Raw genomic sequence first — 11,368 nt, 5'->3', positions numbered from 1 at the left:
CCCCTCGTCCTGTCACCAGGCATGTGGGAGAACAGACCAACCCCCACCTCGCTACAGCCTCCCTAGAGGTACCTGTAGAGAGCGATAAGGTCACCCCTGAGCCTCCTTTTCTCCAGGCTGAACAAGCCCAGCTCCCTCAGTCGCTCCTCGTAAGACTTGTTCTCCAGGCCCCTCACCAGCTTCGTAGCCCTTCTCTGGACTCGCTCAAGCACCTCCATGTCCTTCTTGTAGCGAGGGGCCCAAAACTGAACACAGTACTCGAGGTGCATTTAACACCAGCCACCTCTGCAGAAAAGGCTCCTATTTTCATTGGTGCAAAACATTTGCTTTTTAACTTTCTTTATCCTGTGGGGTCTATGCAGTGAGAAGACCTGTTTTTATTCCATGGGTGGCCAGTCCTGGCTCCTCTGCCATGGACACGGAGGCAGCCCAGCTTCTCTCTCAGCCCCTGTGTGAGGGGTACATGTTGTTTTACTACAGCCCTTGAGCTCTGGCACTTTAAACGCTTCTTCTTCTCTTTTGTCCCCAGATCTACCAGATGAATGCAAACTCCTAAAAAGAGCAGGAGACAGATGTATTCCAAATACAACAGCTGCTGCTTCCTTCTCCCCTACTTACTGTTGTTGCTTCAGTAATGCTGAGTTCACATAATGCCCCAGTGAGGATAAAGAGCAACACTGTGCGTGTCCTGAGTTTCACTTGTTTATGCCCTACTGACTGTGGCTTTTCCTTCAGTGTCACTGTCACAGGGGTGACATTATCATGGACCAACATTCAATTTAAAAGGAGGAAATATTTCAATTGTTTTTGCACTGATAACCCAGGCATCTGCTGCTGCAATGTAATCCATTGGTCTGAGCAGTGGTGGCATCGCTGTCCTTTCCCCCACAATATACATGTTCTGTGGATGCCATTAAGTGCTTGCAAACCTTTATCAGAAAATTCACTTTCTGCAGCATTTCCCAAGTGCTGGACTTGGTCAGTGTCCCCCACAGCATATTCAGCTTTTCTGGGAGGACTAAAACTTTGGGATCCTCAGCCTTTCCTGATTGATGTCCCTTTGCTTGTGGTGTTTTGCTCTCTCCATCCAGTGTGCAGGGTGAGCACCCTCTCCATCCTCTGCAGGGTTACTAGGGGAGCTAGTAGCATCCTTTGCTCTCGCTGCCTGCTCGGGAGCAAACCAGAGTTCTTCCAGAAGGCTCCATGTTTTGGTGCAGCCCATGGAGTCCATTTGGTCCCCCACCAGGGGCCATCTTAGCCCCTCCAGTTCACCATCTCAGCTCTCCTGCTTTCGTCCACTCACCAACATTTCTCCCCAGCTCTCTGTCTTTGGACACATTTTGCATGAGAGCTACTGTCTGTGACACAGCTTCATATTCTCCTGATGAGAGCCTTTCAGCCACAGCTCTTCATGACTGTCAGAGCTGTCAGAGCCACTGCAACAGATCAACAGATGAGGAAAAGGAGGGGACTTGACTGGCCCAAGTGGAAACCCTCCATCTACTCCACCTCCCCTGCAGGCATGTCTTGGGTAGATGGACCACAAGTTTCTGATTAACTGCAAAACCTCCTAATTATCTAGTGTGGAAGGATTTGCTTAGAGCCCATTTCCAAGCTAACCTCCAGGTGAAGGAGACTGTAATCTCAACTTCTCTGTGTATTTTTTTTCCTCAAGTCATACTTTTCTTCTGTTAGTTAAACAGCTAAGTGAGACAAATGTGCTTATTAGTGATAATACTATCTACATTTTGTGCAGAATGTGGTATTACCTGCCTCAGCCTGTTGTGTGTGGGAGGGACCTGATGGTCCTGCTGTGAATAACCACCACTGTTTTTGTGTAGCTGATCAGAGGACTGAAAAACCAAGGATAATGAGAAATATAACTCCTACCCAAAAGAGAAGGAACAATCTCTGGTTTAATTTACACAGCTACCTTCAGAGTTGATCTTGACTGCAGCTGTGTTCAGTTTTTTTAGCAACAGCACCAGAAAGACATTTATATAAGCAGAGCATCCAGGCACAAGTGTAGCCATATCTGACAGATCATTAAATGGATTTTTTTAATGGGAAAGTGTATATATATACACTTCATTAGAGTTTTGGGGAAAATTTACCTCAGAAGTCCCATAAAGAAACAAAGCAGAGCTCTCTACCATGAACTTTAAGTACAATTATATTATTGAACTTTCTTGTTTCATGAAAATTTAATTTGTTTTCCACATAATTTATTTCCCATTTAAATGTCTTTTTAATTGCTCTCTAGGTGATAAGCAAAATAAAATATAATTTACAGCACTTTTAGTAACAAATCCATTGTTCATTTTCCTATGGAGCTTAACAAACTAGCAAGGCAATTTTAAAGTAGCTTGTATTCAGATAGACCTGATGTTTTTTCAGAGAAAATGTGTGCCAGCTTCACAGCCTGAGAGTGAGAACACACCTTTCTTTTTGCAACAATTCACACAGAAAAACGTGAAATGTTGTCCCAGCTGAAAGGAAAGGTTCCTGCGAGACTTTGGGGCAGACCGTACAACACAGGAACACAGAAATTTGCAAATTCCTTTTTTCAGGTCATTGGGATTTTCATATGACAATTATACGCTTTTGCTTCAAAGAGGAACTACCACAGTACACCAGGCATGAATTAAAATTGAATAGCAGGCTATTTATTTGGAGGTCATACCTCCTGGTATCATTCAGCAGGATGAAGTTATATTTAAGTTAAATAAATTAACTACATTTCTCATTCCCATTTTTTTGCCTAACTGTTCTGCAGTCCCAGATACCATACAATCATGTAATGAAAGACAGATGCTGCTATAAAGAGCTTGTAGGTGAAACGGACTACGCACAGAAACAGGAGACCTAATAGAGATGGGGAGTTATCAGACAAATAGACCTTATTAATTTAATGTTTTTTTTTTTTTTTTTTTTTTTTTCCAGAGCCATCCCAACCAAACTAACTGAAGTGCTACAATTAGGAGCATGATCACCTGAGGCCCCCTGTGGATTTGATGGAGAAGGATGGTCTTTTCAGAGGGAGGTTTGGAGCTCAGGTTAGCACCAAGGGGAATCCCACGCTTGGTGCATGGCTTGCAGGCTGAGCACAGCAGCGTGTTGGCCACTAAGGATGAGCAAATCCATGCCTGGATGCCACACTGGGCTGTGCCCTTTCTACTGTCCTTGTAATGTCTGGATGAGAGGGAGCTCCAGCTGTGCACCTGGCAAACCTAGTCTTTGCCCCTTTCTCTAAGGTCCTGCACCCCAGAGTGGCATTGACCCTTCTGCCTGGCATGGAGGTTGCTGCTCTGAGCATCCTGGCTGGGGGCTCCACATTCCACCCCACCAGGGCCATCTGCTGTCTCCCAGAGCCACTCATGTGCCAGCATCTGCCACCAGCCATGTGTGAATGCCACCAAAGCTCCTGCTGGGCATCCCCTGTGCAACCCAGCACCACAAAGCCAAATTCATGTCAACTTTCCAAGTGATTGTACTGGTGTGTTTTTTCCAATCAGCATTCAACTGCGTGCTCAGTGCTATATTTGGTTGAACTTCCTTATCTTTATATGTTCCTTTCTTTTTTGTTGATGTTTTTGGTTGACACCATGGAATGTTTTCTGAATCATAAATCTGTTATTCAACAATCTCTCTTTGTCCCCCCTGGAACATTTTTATCTGATGCTCCATTATTCTGCATTTAGTAACAAGAGAACTGTGTACCTATCATAATACTATAGCTGGCTTGCAAGGCTTTTGTCTTGAATAGTGTCCAGACTTCTTGTTTTTCAGGTGGCCTTTTTGATTAAATCAATAAGTAGCAGCTTTGCAGACAAAAAGCACTCATCTTTTTTCTGTAAACCAGGTACCATTCAGATATTTTGGTGAAAGATGCATTGTTCATCAAAATTATGGTTTATGTCAAGACAGAAATTATTCCTAGAATTTAACAGAACTTGTGATTTCTTCAGCTAGAAGACAGATATCAAGGAAAAGAAAAAGTATGTTATCATTTTTGTTGCTTCTCAAAACAACATTTGGAACAAGAGTTTACAATAAAAGGGCTTAAGTCCTAAAAATAAAATTTAGCATTTCTTTTTAGGTCAGCTAAAATATTTTATTTGAACCAAGCAAAACTTCAATTATATTCTCAAAATAATAATAATAAAAATAAAAGTCACATGACTTGAAAAATGTATTTAAAGTATAATGTTATTCAGCCAACAGATTGTTCTGGCCTTAGTTTGCATGTCGATAACTGATCGAGCCTTAAGAAACATCTCTGGAAATATTGGCTTCTATGTCCTGACATTGTACAAGTGCTATTGGTAATGCCAAAATCAGAAGTATTTCAGTACAGACTACTCTGTACGTGGTGGTGCAGAAATGCTTCCCTCAGCCATCCTTCAGATAGCTGGCAAAACAATAGGAAGCTGCCGCTTATTCTAACCCAAGCCTCAGAATAAGACTGAAGCAGATGTCTGAGCATACCTGCCTTGCCTTTCTTTCCATTTTCCCGTGTTATTAACTCATTTTGTTTAATTGATTGTGTATTGCTGATTTGCTGTCTCATTTAGATCTCAGAGGAATTTGGTTTTGCAGTTGGGTATGGCTACGCAGTCACAAAAGGACAAGTCAAAGCCTGGTGAAGTCTGAATTCCACAAACTGTCCATTTTTCTCTCTGCTTTGGGCAGGCTGTAAAAATAGGAAAGACACTGGTACTGGTTCTGGAAGAAGACTTACAGACCGACAGCCTGGGAGCTACCAGCAGCTTGGGATCCAACTGGAAAAATGAACCTCACGTTAACCAAATCCATAGAGGATCCACAGGGAGACGAATTCCTGAAGCTGAATGTGAGCTGATTTGGGGAGTATGTTGCATACTGGAGTAAACAAGACACTGCTGTAGGGTACAGATAACCAAGGTTCAAATCCCTGTACCCTCTTTAGTTCACACAGGGGGGTTGAACCGAAATCTGCCACATCCCAAAGTGCTCTGTCTGAAACTAGTGCATGCAGCTTTCTCAATTTCTCCTTCTGGATATGTTCTCTTGTGAGTAAAAATTTGCATATCAAGAAAGAAGAAATGATTCTCCAGCCTTAGGATTTGAAATCTTACCTCAGTCGGGGTGTGGTTGTGTATACGGCTTTCACTCGGGTTTCAGCCATGGAGAGCAAGCTCTGGAGGTGTGCTGTGTCTCCAGCATTTTGACCATGCGCTACTGACTGTCTCAGGTGGGTACTTCCCAAACCCTCTCATTGGACAAAGAACCTCTGGGCTTGACAAACTGCTCAAATTTTTTTCAGAGTGGATGTCAGTTTCTGTGCTAACACAATGGTATTTTCTGATGAAAGCATTTGCAATTGGGAGAAAACAAAACAAAACAAAAACAAAAACTGACAAGTTCCATGTATGTTACATGTGTGTATTTGACTGAGAAGTAAGTGTGGTTGTTTTTATTTTAAAAACGAGCAAACAAAACAACAACAAAAACAGATAAAACATGCAGAGTATATCTCGTAAAGACTTAATTTCCAATGAATTCACCTGAATTTTCCTCATTAATTTAATAGAAAGCAACTTAGAACCACCAGTCCCTGTTTTAATTATTCTGCTATCAATTATACTGCTACTTATACATTGCTTATTTCTTATAATCAGAACTAATTCCTACTGTAGAAATAAAGGAATGGAGGGCTTCATTTAAACCATGTTTGTATTAAGAATTGAAATAGCTTCAACTTTATGAACAAGTCAAACACCTGTTACAATCCTGTTAGCTTGGCAGCTCCTGCTCTTTGTTTCTTTTGGGGTGGCCAAGGCAAAGTGGTCGTTTCAAAAGCACCCCTGTGAATTAGAGGTTAGGCTCTCAGGCTTTCCCTCCTTTAAAAGCATTAAAAAGGAAAAGACAAAAAAAAAAAAAAAAAAAAAAAACTGTCACAGATAGCCTCAGGATAAGCCACTAATCTCACAGGCCACAGTTTGCCAAAGAGTCTCAATACTTCACTAATTACCTGAAGTGCTGGGAGCAAAGATTTGGTGCCCTGGCTCCACTTTGAGCAGCCGCACCTTCCCCCTGCACAGGGCTGATGCCTTGCTTGGGTGGGTTTTTGATCAAGTCCTCAGAGCACACAGGGAACTGAGATTGGTCACCACATGATTTTTCATTTCTGTTTTCAGGGCTGCTAAAGCTTTTACTACTTTTGAAATCATTCCTGAAGGGGAAGAAGTACTAGCTAGGACTAAAACAAAAGTACATACTCAAGAACTGTAAAATGAGCATTTCCACACAACTAGCTCAGTTTTAAACAGTGGTTAAATTTCTTCTTGTAGCAAGTTTGCCATGAGCAGAGTGCAGGAACCTGGGATCTGACAAGTACAGGAATAATCCTATATTGACAAACCTGACATAATAAACCACCACATTCCTGTGGTATTGCAAAATATGTAAATCATTTTTTTGGAATTTTTTTTTTTTTTCTGGAGAAATGTCGATGAGTTATTATTCATAATGTAAACTGACTTGGCAGTCAAAACATCTACATCTAAAATTCAACAATCTCAACATATTTTAGAGAAGACAAGAAGACAAGACTGAGGAGACGTGAGAAAATATTGCCATCAGTGTTCATGGGTCCTGTTGCCTCCTCCTTGTCAAGAAACTGCTGACTGAAAAGCCATTTTGCTTTCTGCCCTCCGACCTCACAGCTTGGTAGCATGGTGGCAGGGTCTTGCAGCCTGAGGAAGAGCCTGACAGATCCAGTGACATTAAGCATGCTGAAGGTTTTAAGATCCTGCTTAGCTGAATTAGGAACTAATTTATTCTGTGTATGCACCAGTGCCTAAAGCTCAGCTGCTCTGATGGTTATTCATTGTACTCTGCTCAAAGTCTGGTGGCAGTTGTCTACTAGCAAGAGCTGGCAGGTGTATTGAGAGCATCTACAGCATTAGAGGTGCAGCTTGGGTTGACCTGATCCAGACCAAATCTGATTGGGAAAGGGGCAGTGATGCCCCGATGTGGTAGGTGGGTGCTCTCCCAGGCCATACCCACACCTGTGCTCAGTGCTGAGCCTCTCAGTCCTGGCTCCCTGAGCAGCTGGGGGGGGTGGGTGTTGCTGAAAAGCACTGGTGTTCCCTGTCACCTGGGTTTCTCCTGGGCACTGACAGATAAGAAGGGAAGGCTGTGCATCCCAGCAGGCAGTCAGGAGGCAATACTATCACTGGCAAGTGCAGCCAGGCACTGAAGTTTCCATGTAGCTCCACAGAGGAGATATCAGCCATTGTGCACACCAGCCAATGCTCTGGTATCTCCACCTCACCCTGGCTTTGAAGAACGACATACAGCTTTCTGTTCCAATGGTTACTTTCCCTTCATGTATGCTGACAACAATTAATTAGCTTTTTAGCTTTTTCATACTTTTACCCTTCTTTTATCTGTCCATTTTACGCCTCCAGTTGCTATTCATTATGCTTTTAGAACTACAGCTTACCTTCTCTGAAGGCATTTAGAATTGTATTACATATTTGAAAAAGTTGCTTGTCTGCCTCTACTTTATGGGCTTTGTGGCTTGACTTTACTGTGGTAAAAATTAAAGAAAGTCAAAAAAAAAAAAAAAAAAAAAAAGCAGAGACTACAGAAGGAGCTTCAGTGTCCAAATCATCCTTGCAACCAAGCAGGAAGTCTCTCTCCGTGGTCATGCCACAGGCTGTTACGCATACAGGTTGCACAAATTGTTTAGAAATTAGAAGAGCGTTGTGTGCTTCCTGTGCAGATCTGGAACTGGCAAGGACTTTAGTGATCCTCAGCTCCTGCCAGCCACATCTGGGGCACCTGCTTGAGCTTCTGCCTGCACAGGGTTCTGCGTTGTTCCGACAATTAAACATTTAGACAGTCTGACAGGTGCTCCTGGAAAGCTGGGCCTGGTATGTTGTGTCTTGTTTTCAGACTTGGAGGTCTCCTTGTACAAGGCCTTCTGTCCCTCGGTACTTCCAAGATTTCTAAGACTAAAGTAAAAGATGTACAATTGAGATTTATTTATTTATTTTTCCTATTTGGGGTTCATCATTTTTCGGCTTCAGTATCTGTCATGGTGGGAGCAAAGATATCTTTGCACCATTTAAAGGCTCATGAATCACTAACTTTGGGTGAGAGGGACACGACGTGGTCCACAGTAAATACAACCAAGTCGCAGATGAATGAATCCATGCTCAGTTTAATGGCTGTTTAGCTCACAGGTTCACTGTTTAGAAATGGAAGGACCTGAAGTTTAGACATAAAACTACTTTTGAAAAGCCACAAGCCATTGAGATAAGTGGCTAGATTTTCAAGTGTTCTGTCTGCATTTTCAAGTGGAGTGGCTGTAGCCAGATGTCAAAAAAGTACCAAATCTCCAGTGTGTAGAGCAACATTGCATTCAAGGACACTTGCTTCTGGTGTAGTAATGAAGGTGACCCTATTTGTGAATCTGTCCACAGTGATGGGGCTGGCCACAATACAGAAAACAAAACAGAACTGTAACAGAGAAAGGGTTTCAAATACTAATGTGGAAAACATTTGAAAGTCCCTTTTCAACAAGATATGTTGTTTCTTTTTTTTTTCTTTTTTTTTCCTTTTTTTTTTTTTTTTTTTTTTTCACCAGAATGGTGTTTTCCAGGAGGAACTGCAGCTTTTCATAATTTTCTTATATATGTCAGAAATCCCCAAAGTCCAAATCATTCTTCATCAAAAACCTTTATTGCTTTTTAAGTAAAAGTTTGGTAACAATAAATACATGCCTTTGCTAAAACCATACACAGCAACACTTTGAAAACATTATATGCTGTTCAGATCTATTTCATTGTTCTTCCCCTGATAATTGCAGTTCTCACCTCTTAAAAAGAAAACACAAAGATAGCAAAAATTTTAGACACCTCAAACCATCACCTCATGGCCACTGTCCTCTCAGCTATCAAGAGTCATTTTTAACCCTCAGCAAGCATCCAAGCAGGACAATCAGAACATGATATGTTAAGACAGCCTCCTCTAAAACCACCTGTCCCAGCCAGAGCTTCCTGAGTTTAGAAGGTTTACGGGAATTATGGTACGGATGTTGGCTGGCAGTGGAGAAGGGAGGCAAGAGGCAGGGTTCGTAATTCTCAGTCCTTTCTTTGGCCTGCTTTGAGTGGGAAGAAAGGTGGATTTTGATTCTTTGTAATCCTACTGGATAACAGTGAGGGGAGAACTGGCAAGTCATGAATGTGCGGACTGGGAAGAGCATGTCCCTGGCACACCTTGAGAAGTTTCCTGCTGCTCCCTGGAGCTGAATTTGAATTTCAAGACTGCAGGGTTGATCCCGGTTTGCCTTGCACCCCGGTGGAGATGAAAACAGACAAACCACTGAGAATAAAAGCAGGTAAACAAAGGGCCATTTGCAAATCGAGTTGGCTGTCTTTCAAATGCATACAGAAGCTGACAGGAGCACTTCTGAAAAAAAATTCCCCCCTTTGAGAGCTGTAGTGCATGGGGTTCATAGCTGCATAATCTCACTAGCTGTTGCTCTGAAGGCAACTATAAATATCAGGTTGTTGCAAGAAAACCCACAAAGGTTTCCTGTTTCTTATGGTTCAAGATAAAGGTTGCACACAGCATGGGCTCCGTTCTTTAGAGTAGTTGTTTTCTAATGGGCTACAGTGAAAGATCTACAATTAACTCAATTTCAAGCAGCTTATAACTTTTCAAAGTAATTAAAGTCACTTGGCACAAACGGCTGTGCCACCAAAAGCTGAAAAGCGCAAATCTGTGGGCGGGTTTGGTACAAAGCACCGTCCCACCTCCTTGAAGAGAAAAAGCACAAGACATGAGTTTCTCTGAGTGGGGAGAACCACAGGCTGGTTTGCAACCTCAGTGAAACGATGAACATGGCTGTGCTTCAGCTCAGAGCAAAGGCTGGCTGCTGGCTGCTGTTGCAGCAGCAGTGGAGATTTCAGAGGCTGTGTCAAGAACCTGGGGAAAATATTGCTCACACTTGTAAACCCGATCTAAGAAAAATAATAATAATAATAATAAAAAGATCTGGGGAATAAAAGAGAATGGCCTTTCAGCACAGTGATCTATCCACCACGGTGGACTGCATCTCTTGCACTATCCTCTTCTGGTGGCTTCTTTCCAGCTCGTTCCCCCTGGAAACAAGAGGCGTTTGAGCGATGAGAGAGAGAAGCAGTGAGTCAGTGTGCACGGTACTGCAGCGGCTGCCCTGCTGCCGTGTGCGTAGATGTATCTGAACAGCCCTGGAGCACGCTCCCAGTGCCGGTGAGGAGGAGCAGCTTTGGCAATGCAGAGACAGCGTGGGCTGGGGAGAGCAGAGGAGCAGCGTGCACGCTCAGGGGACCCTGTGCAGGCACAGCATGTGCCGAGAGCTGAACCTCAGCTTGCTCTAGTGATGCAGCTACGTAAGCTTATAGCCTGAGCTGAAGACAAGGGTGTTGCACTGATGCGAACTGACTTGGAGATAAAAATCACCTCATCTGCTCTCGTACCAGGTCCCACTGAGGATGCTGTTGACACGGCTTTGAGGTTTGTGCTTGGCAGAGCTTCAGGTGGGGCACAGAGAAATGAAGGGACTTGTGTTGGTGTGCAGAGTTTCAGCATCTCCCTTCAGCTGACAGACCAGGCATCCTTCTTAAGAGGAAGGCAGGAGCTGGTGCAGCTTCTAAGAAGCTGTGTGCAGAGGCGCTGAAGGAGACGGCTGCTGTCCTTCAGTGAGGCTGCAGCACCCCCAGCATCTCTCCCAGGCAGAAAGCAACAAACAGGTCTGAGACTGGATCACTCAAACTTGTCTCACCACAAGCTTCTCTGCTTTTTCCATCACGTGACAGAAAGGCAGTACCGCACCTGACAAAAGTCAGTTTCCAAAGGCTGATGCTTGAACAACCCCCCGACTGCTGGTGAAAAGGAAGTTAGAGTGAGCTGCTGTGTGAAGCGTTATTTAGCTCATCTCACAGGGGAACCACACTTACATCCAGTTTTTCTAGCCCTGATACTGAAGCCCTTGAACTGAAGCTGAGAGTAAGCTTCATTTGGACCCATTATCAGCTCAAGACAGCATTGCTCATGGAAGTAGGAAATGCTCATCCCTGCTTGAATGGAGGGCAAACACATTCACTAAGACACCACTATGCAGCAGCATTAAGCAGCAGGTCTGTTGGTTACTTTACCCTCCATGGCATGAAATCCTCAAGTAAGACCGAATGTTTGCATTGGACTTTCACCACTGAATTTCACCTGGAAGCATACATACACTTCACCAGCTCTTTCTTTTAAATCTTTAAAACAAAGTACAGAAACTCTTGCTCAGCTGCCCCCTAGCTTAGTGGCTGTTAAATTTCACAGG

At 43.3% G+C, this 11,368-nt stretch overlaps 1 long non-coding RNA gene across 2 annotated transcripts; it reads right to left on the bottom strand.

Moving 5' to 3' along the window:
* Positions 1–273: 273 nt before the first annotated feature.
* LOC118169893 lies at positions 274–6,630 on the bottom strand. Of its 2 annotated transcripts, none has more exons than XR_004752349.1 (3): positions 6,014–6,630; positions 5,762–5,882; positions 274–1,853 (listed from the first exon to the last, which is right to left on the bottom strand). It is a non-coding gene; the product is annotated as an uncharacterized LOC118169893 (long non-coding RNA). The 2 variants fall into 2 exon arrangements; XR_004752348.1 differs by lacking the exons at positions 5,762–5,882; positions 6,014–6,630 and adding an exon at positions 5,118–5,359 and having other exon boundaries at positions 274–1,436; positions 1,770–1,853.
* Between the last annotated feature and the right edge of the window lie 4,738 nt (positions 6,631–11,368).

This window comes from Oxyura jamaicensis, chromosome 1, assembly GCF_011077185.1.
Source record: "Oxyura jamaicensis isolate SHBP4307 breed ruddy duck chromosome 1, BPBGC_Ojam_1.0, whole genome shotgun sequence".
Classification (NCBI taxonomy): domain Eukaryota; kingdom Metazoa; phylum Chordata; class Aves; order Anseriformes; family Anatidae; genus Oxyura; species Oxyura jamaicensis.
Note: the sequence above shows the minus strand (reverse complement) of the source record. Positions and strands in the feature narration are given on the sequence as shown.